Source organism: Diplotaxodon limnothrissa, linkage group LG16 (assembly GCF_057381915.1).
Source record: "Diplotaxodon limnothrissa isolate DT_005_m linkage group LG16, D_limnothrissa_male_GT1.1, whole genome shotgun sequence".
NCBI classification, from domain to species: Eukaryota; Metazoa; Chordata; class Actinopteri; order Cichliformes; family Cichlidae; genus Diplotaxodon; species Diplotaxodon limnothrissa.
Genome location: NC_140611.1, coordinates 10,981,667 through 10,990,324, shown reverse-complemented (window position 1 = coordinate 10,990,324; position 8,658 = coordinate 10,981,667). Strand labels below are relative to the sequence as shown.

General features: G+C 40.8%; 1 pseudogene; it reads right to left on the bottom strand.

Annotated features, from left to right (window-relative positions):
* Positions 1 to 587: 587 nt before the first annotated feature.
* LOC146615780 (trace amine-associated receptor 13c-like) lies at positions 588 to 8,172 on the bottom strand (annotated as a pseudogene).
* Between the last annotated feature and the right edge of the window lie 486 nt (positions 8,173 to 8,658).

The window sequence follows — 8,658 nt, the reverse complement described above, 5'->3', positions numbered from 1 at the left end:
CCTTCGTATATTTTATTTATATTTGTCTCTGTATTTATATATATGTGTGTGTGTGTGTGTGTGTGTGTGTGTGTGTGTGTGTGTGTGTATATAATATTCTGTAACTCTGTAACTTCTGTCGGTGCTGTGCTTTTTGGAAATCGAACTTCCCAGAGGAACCCACCCGAGGGATTAATAAAGTTCTATCTTATCTTATCTTATCTAATCTTATCTAAAGTACTGAAGCTAATTTATTCTTAAACTCAAATACAAGTAACAAATGACAGTTTTCACATAAAAATTATTTGTAATGTTTCTACCTAAATAAGAAAAAAGTAATCAAATAAATTTAATTTGCAATTTTCTATCTGTCTGTGTTTTGAATAGAACAGAAATGAATACAAATGTGCTAACATTGATTGCACTGAATTTATAGTTAATCCAGTAAATTGGATAAACATTGTAGATAAACAGGATGTTCAGATAAATTTAATTGCATGCATCATGATACAGTAGAAAGCAATTTTACATTTCTAGGGTAGATAATAGATTAATGAAGTTACAGGTTTACTATATTATGGGAGCATGATTTTGTCTAATTAGTCTTATTACAGTATGTTGGCTTCACTAGTTTCATGTTTGAAAATCTGCAGTGTGATGATCAGTTTTACAGCATTTCTAAACCAGGGGTAAAACAGGGCATAGATCAAAGGGTTTAGACAAGAATTAAAGTAAAAGACCATGATCACAAAAAATGTAGATGGATTATTGACCATGTCTTCTACACCAAAAGAAAAGCAGAAGAATGGACAGTAGCATATTAAAAACACAACTACAAGAATTCCAAGAGTCCCAGCTGCTTTCAACTCAGATTTGTTTGTGTGATTCAATGAACGCTGCAGTGTGACAGCTGTAACATGAGAGCGCATGGCTCGAGCCTGAGACACAGCCACTACAAACACTCTCATATACAGAATTACGATAACTGGAACTGGAACAAAAAAAAGATAAAACCGTGTCAAAAATCCCTGCAATATCATTAATGATAAACACACACTCTCCATAGCAGGAATTATACCTGCTTTATCAGTACATCCTTCATATAGAGACTGCTGTAGAAAATGGCAAATAACCAACACAGAGAAACACTAAGTTTGACTCTTGCCACAGTAATTCTGGTGGGGTAATGCAGAGGGGGACAAAAAGCCACATAATGGTCAATTGATATTAGAACTATGTTCCCTGTTGAGGCAAAGGCAATGTTGCCAGTCAGCAGTTTTGGGAAGGTTACTTTTAAAATGTATTCCATTACAGATTATAGAATACATGCCCTAAAATGTATTCTGTAACGTATTCCGTTATGTTACTCAATGAGAGTAACGTATTCTGAATACTTTGGATTACATTTTACAGCTACATTTATGTATGGAAGAAATATAGTATCATCAGAATTCAAGTATTTTTAGACATTGAATTTATGACACTGAATTTTTATCCTCCAAATTTCCCTGCAAAAATTCACCTGCAAAAAAGTATTTTTTTTTAACAAGTATCCTATTTTCTAAAGCACAGCATGTAAAGGGTAGCTCGGTTAGCAGGATGCTAGCATGTAGCGCTTAGTGAGACACGCCTCAGACGAGTTGAGCAAAGACCCCGTCTGTGTACTTTATACGTGAGCAACGGATTTAAATAAAATTAACGTTTCAAAAGACAAACTTGAAGATAAAAAACAATATAATTACCGGAGAATCGCCAGGGTTCGCCACTTCCATCTTGCTGCTCCTAAATTCAAAACTGCCTCTGCAGTCAGGCAGGGGAGGCGTGGAAATTGAGTTAGTCAAACGTTTTCCTTAGTTCGAGTAGATGATAAAATAAAATAAAAATAAATGGGATTTTAAGTAGGACTAGGCGTTCTGTAATGATCTCTATTTAGGAGAAAAACTTAATCACTCACCTTTAAACAGCTCTCTTTTAGGAGACAAGCTGCTGGCTAACGGTGTCATGTGATCAAACAGAGTAATTTAATTGGCTGAGAGCCGCTGGACTCGATCTAGTGCTGATTGCTCTGGCTTGGGTCATTCAAGTTCATCACTTTTGCAGTTGAATTTTTGCAGGTGAATTTTTGCAGGTGAATTTTTTGCAGGTGATTTTTTGCAGGTGAATTTTTTGCAAGTGAATTTTTTGCAGGTGAATTTTTGCAGTTGAATATTTTTGCAGGGAAATTTGGAGGATAAAAATTCAGTGTCATAAATTCAATGTCTAAAAATACTTGAATTCTGATGATACTATATTTCTTCCATATTTATGTACTATTGCTGTGTGATTTATTACTGTTACTGAAGGTCCGCGGTTCCGAACCGTAGTAAAGGGACCTCTGACTAATTCGGGTCGTGTCAGGCTTGTGGCCGAAAAATAGCTTTACTTTGTTGTCTGGGTCAACTCTGCTTGTGAGAGACAGAGAGAGGCGTTGAAAGGCTGCTCCAACGGAACTTATTGTTTCGGAGGAAAACACAAACAAAGTGTACAGTCGAGTTTTAATAGCTTACTTACAACTTGGCTCATCAGGCACTCTTCTTGGCTGCAGTGGTTATTATTATATTTACATGCTTCCAGCTCCCGTTTCTGCTCATAACAGCTCGTACTTTTCCACTCGCCTTTTTCTCCCTCCTCGCGCTCACAGACACATAACGAGTATGGCAGTCTATTCTCCCTGCAGCACGGACTACACTGCCCATGATGCTACATTCTGCCTATCCGGTTGTTCAGTGATGACGCGACGAATCCTACTTCCGGGCCTAAAGTAGTCTGCGTTTAATATGGCTTTTGTGTTGTTAACATGTTTAATGTTATGTATTTTCTTCTATTTGATCTCAAAAAGCTTCTAAAACAGTCAGTGATCACTGTTGACCTCCCTCGGCTTTTATTACCACTAATCTAAGCTCAGTTTTTAAAACCTTATGATGTAACTAGAAAGCGAAAATTTCTGAAGAAATTTTAAGTGTGCCTATGCCGCCGCTAATCAATATAGTTTGCCATTCAAACGGCTACAGAGAGCAAAACTCAGCAGAGCAGCCATTCTCCACCATGAACTATGGTAAAACCAAACACCGCTCGCGCCTCACAGATGACAGCTTACGGTTTTGTGTAAAGATGAGGTGACTTCGTACAGCCCCAATTTGTAGACGCTGTGCGCAGAGGTTCATAAGCAGACCCGACAATGTTTGCATGAACACACTTTGAAGCATTACGTTATGGACCACTTTTCACACATAGTTGCTGTACCCACACAGCCGGCTGTAGCTTTTCATCTCATAGCCCGACACATACACAAAAAAAAAAAAAAAAAAAGCAGAGAGAGCACAGACTTTACACCTGAGAGGCGTGGTCTGCAGATGCCGCTGAGGTGGGTCCACCTCCCCTGCAGCGGCACTGCAGACCACGCCCTGCCACACACATCAAACACGTAAAATAAATATTTATGCACTTTTCATTCACTTTTTGTTTTTTGTTATTTTTACACAGTGTTCTGAATGATTAACAATGGTCTACAGCCAATCTTGTGTATTATTATACAAACTTTGGTTGTAAGATTCAGATAACTATTTAATAAAAGCTAAATATTTTATATGAGAGTAAGAAAGAAAAGTATATCTTTGTCTCATACTCTCATCAGACAATACATGAACCTCTCAATAAACAAAATATATGCTCGGCTTAAATGACAAACCGCTATTTTACACAGTGGAACACTTATTTTTAAACAAAACCAATGCAGTTCGCCACTGACAGTGCTTACCTTTGCACATCACAGTAAACACTGAACCAAGATGGCGCCCACGCGAACGAGAAATCTGAACTACGGTGTCCTTGCAGAGGACAAATGGTCAAAATTGCTAAAATTTAAAACATATATGCAGCTCAACAGCGACACCTTGTGACTTATTCCAGTCACTACCTTACATATACATAACGTCTTACCTGACATTCAGTTCACCGGACACTCATACTGAATCACCAGCCCATATAAATGAAAAATAAGTCCAGCAGCCAACCAAGAGTCATCACGAACGACTAGGGGTGACACGACAGCGTGAGCGGGCCTGGGTGTCAGCCAGCCCAGCCTGGGTGTCAGCCAGCCCGACCTGGGTGGCAGCCAAGCCGCGCTAGCCAGCTAGCCGGCTAGCTGCCATGCGGCGGTGAAATGAGAGCGTGAGCCGGCCTGGGTATCAGTCAGCCCGGCCTAGGTGTCAGCCAACCCGCCCTAGCCAGCTAGCTGCCATGCGGTGCTAGCAGTAACATCGTGAGAGATATGGGACTTCTTGATAAAATATGGGACTTCTTGATAAAACGAGCAGATATTTGAAGTTTACACCCCTACATTCTCGCCTGAAAATAGGGGAGGCTGTCATAAAGTTCAAAATCAGTAACTTAGCGCGCACAGCTGTATAGAAACTCCGTCGTGCTAGCTAGCACGCAGTACAGTTATTGTAACTGTCAGCACAACGAAAATAAACTACACCTAAACTCGGTTTATATCTGACCCAAATAGAGTGCAGTTAATAACGTCTTACCTGAAATTCAGTTCACCAGCCGCCTGCTTCTCCTGCATTGGGTTTCCCTTACCCACGATTGAGCTCCGCGTTAGCCACCACCGGTCGATCGGTGTTTCTTTCCCCGCATACGAGGGGAAGAGACATATACCGGTGGCTAACGCGGAGCTAGCTAGCCACCGGTATATGAACAACTCAGTTATTTTTTCCACATCGACCAGCATCATCGGCCCATATAAACGAAAAATAAGTCCAGCTAAGACAAAGACTGTTTGCGGAGCGATCGGGGGTGAAAGGAGTTAGAGACGCCTCACTGAAAGCCAAGCCTGGGTGCTTTTGAGCGAAGCGGCGCTAGCTAGCCGGCCGGCCGAACTAGCTAGCCGGCTAGCAGCAACATCGTGAGAAATCTGTTGCTAATATGGGATGTTTTGACAAAACGAGCAGATATTTGACGTTTACACACCTACATTCTCACCTGAAAACCGGTCGATCGGCGGCCGCCTCACATGTTTCTTTCCCCACATATGAGGGGAAAGAGACACATACCGGTGGCTAGCTAGCTCCGCGTTAGCCACCACCAAACACCTCAGTTAGTTTTTCCTCATCGACCAGCATCATCGGCCCATATAAACGAAAAATAAGTCCAGCTAAGACAAAGACTGTTTGCGGAGCTATCGGGGATGAAAGGAGTTAGAGACGCCTCGCTGAAAGCCAAGCCTGGGTGCTTTTGAGTGAAGCGGCGCTAGCCGGCTAGCTAGCCAACATCGTGAAAAATCTGTTGCCAATATGGGATGTTTTGACAAAACGAGCAGATATTTGACGTTTACACACCTACATTCTCATCTGAAAATATCTTAAAAGTTTACTTTGTGACCTAGAAACACAAATAAGAGGAATATATTAAACCAAGTGGCAGCCGCCATTGTTTGACTGGTAGAGGCGTGCTTTGAATTGTGGGATATGCAGTTTTCCACCAAGCATACACCCTTGCCGTTACCGTAACTATTCAATGCTTCGTGCAACCTTAAGAATTCCAATGGTTCCTGAAAGCACCGACGCTGTGCGCGCCGTTCATATTGTTGTCATTATGGTAATCCAAATACGGGGACATACCACTAGAGTGAGCCAACACACCACAAATTAAGTGAGTGAGCAAACACACCACAAAGTAAGTAAAGTTTCACTTTCGTTCGTTCCCATTCATTTGAATGGGCAAAAACTTGCATTAAAATATTCATATTTAAAAAACTATAGAAGTAATAAACACCAAAAGTCATAGCACACCATTCCTGATCCAGCCGCACAAAATGATATAACATATATGAAGCTTGTGTCAAAACTGTGGGATGAGGCACGCGCGGAAATTTCAGGCTGAAAAAGGAAAATAATAATAATAATAATAATAAGAATAATAAATCCGAGCAATAGTAATAAGTGTGCCTTTTGGCATAGGCACACTTAACTACAGCCCAGCCCATGCAGCAGTATATGAATGACTAACCTCGTATTGTGGATGGATTATCTCAGTTGTTCTCCTGGCTGAAGTTTGGTCCTTTTACAGCATCCTGCCATGCCATTACATTTGTTCCTGACCACTGAGAACACTCACGTTAACTTTTATCGAGTGGGAAAAAAAGTTAGCTTGTTTATATTATGCTAACATAGCTGTGTCGCTAGCGGTCACGTAGCACATCATTATATACCAGCTAGCCAAACTTCAGTAACCCTACAAACGTCACTGCTGTTTAGTTTTCTGTCTTCATTTATGTTGGAAGTGATAGCAGAGCTGTACGTTTTAATTTGTTTCCAAAACCCCGCAGTCAGGACATGCTATATTGTATTTAGATAGAAGCTAGCGAGCTAACTCCCTGCTAACTTCTAACTCCGTTAAATGTCATAAATTCTGTTTTCATGGATGCCTGGATGTGTAAAGCGCTTTGGGATTCTTAGGGACTAGTAAAAGTGCTATACAAATACAGGCCATTTACCATTTACCATTCTAGTATCAGCTGATGTTTGTTGGAGCCACAGCTGTAAAGTTGCTGCTCATGATATCCGTTTGGATATGTGGCAAACATGAAGGTGAAACCAGGAGATGTCCTTACTGAGAGACAATTAACACCAGGATCCTTTTCTTGGTAGGTGAAAGCTGGTAACTGTGCAGGGGCGGATCTAGCAAAATTTTGCCAGGGGGCCAGGTTGGGCATTAATAAGAAAAGGAGGGCACAAAAAATACATTTCTTTCTTATTCTCATTTAAAATGTCTAGCTTTTAACAAATAATTATCCATATCTTACAACCAAAATTTTTATCTGATGTCAAATGTATAGAAATCTATTATTGTACATAGTAATTTTTTTGGAGGATCCCAAAATAATTTCTTCAGAAGTAAGAACTGTATATGATGGCAGTGTTTTTCCACATTTTCTAGAAACTTCAATTAAGTTTTATTCTTTCTCATCTGTCTATCTCCTTTCACTTTTTAAAGGTTGCCATGTTAGAAAAAATATGTTGCCCTGCCATGCTGTTTATTGATGTGGTAAATGAATAGTTTATGAAAATATCACTAAATCTGTCATTTATTATTTTTAATATTCAGTAATGATCATGTCTCACCTCTAGTCTTCTCTGGCTTAATTTTAGGTTTCCACCATGTGTAGTTCAGGAGGTTAACTCGACCAACTCTTTGGGTTTCGGCTACTGTTTAGAATACCAGAATAGGGAGGAAGGTGTAGGTTTAAGTTTATTAGATTGATACATATGTACCAACAAGACAGTGCACATCACTGTCACAACGACATTTGTTTTTATTCAAAGGCTTTATGGTTTTTGCTGGTGGGCCGGTCGCTAGTCAAAATGCCCGGGCTGATTTTTTGTCCCAGTCCAGCCCTGCCTGCCACAATATGAAACAGGAAAGTACCGCCGTATAATCCATTTATTTCAACAAAGTAACTGTATTCTAAATACCACCTTTTTAAACGGTACCTCTAACGGAATACAGTTACTCATATTTTGTATTTTAAATACGTAATGGCGGTACATGTATTCCGTTACTCCCCAACACTGCCAGTCAGATACCAATAAACAGAACACATAGGATCACCAAGTACCCAGCAGGTCATGTTCCTAAAGATTTCAAATGGCATCAGCAAGAGACCCACAAGAAAGTCTGAGACAGCCAGAGAGAGGAGGAGGATGTTGGTAGGTGTGTGAAGCTTCCTGCAGAGAGACAAAAATATATATATTCAACAATAATCATTTCAATATATCCTTACTGATATCATTTTAAAGGAGGTCTTTTACATTAGTAAAAGACCTCCTTTAAAAAGACATGATTCTTTCTAGCCACATGAAACATTACAGTCATTGCTAAAGTACATCAAGTATGTGCCACATTCATTACACTTATCAATCAATCACTGTGTTTCTAAACTTTAAAATCCATTTCATTTAAAATATTAACTTTGTGCCTGAAGTGAGAGACTGAGATGATGACCAGAAGGTTTAGAGCAGCAGTGATCAGAGAGACACATGACAGCACAATGTTCAGGAGCACAGCTTTGGACCAGTGAGGTGCCGGCTTCCTGCAGGAAGTGTTGAGGAGTTTTGGAAAACAGAGCTCGACTCCTTTCTGTATCTCCATCATAAGACAACTGTAACTGCTCCAGCTCTCTGATCAAAGCTTTCCCTTATAGAGCTCTCCTTATCTCTACCAACAACCCCACCTCTACCTCCACCTCCCCATCCTTCCATTTCTGCTCTTTTTCTCTACACAAACTGCTGAGGTTTCACTTTTTTAAAACTCCCCATCTCACATGCAATTTACAGTGCTATCTTTTAAACCCATCTATCCATCCATCCATAAGAAGCCCAGACCTCCCTCTCCCCAGCCACCTCCTCCAGCTTGTCCAGGGGAACACCAAGGTGTTCCCAGGCCAGCCAAGAGATATAATCTCTCCAGCGTGTCCTGAGTCTGCCCCGGGGTCTCCTCCCTTGTGGGACATGCCCGGAACACCTCACTCAGGAGGCGCACAGGAGGCATCCTTGTCAGATGCTTGAACCACCTCAACTGGCCCTTTCGATGTGGAGGAGCAGCGGCTCTACTCTGAGCCCCTCCCAGATGGCAAGC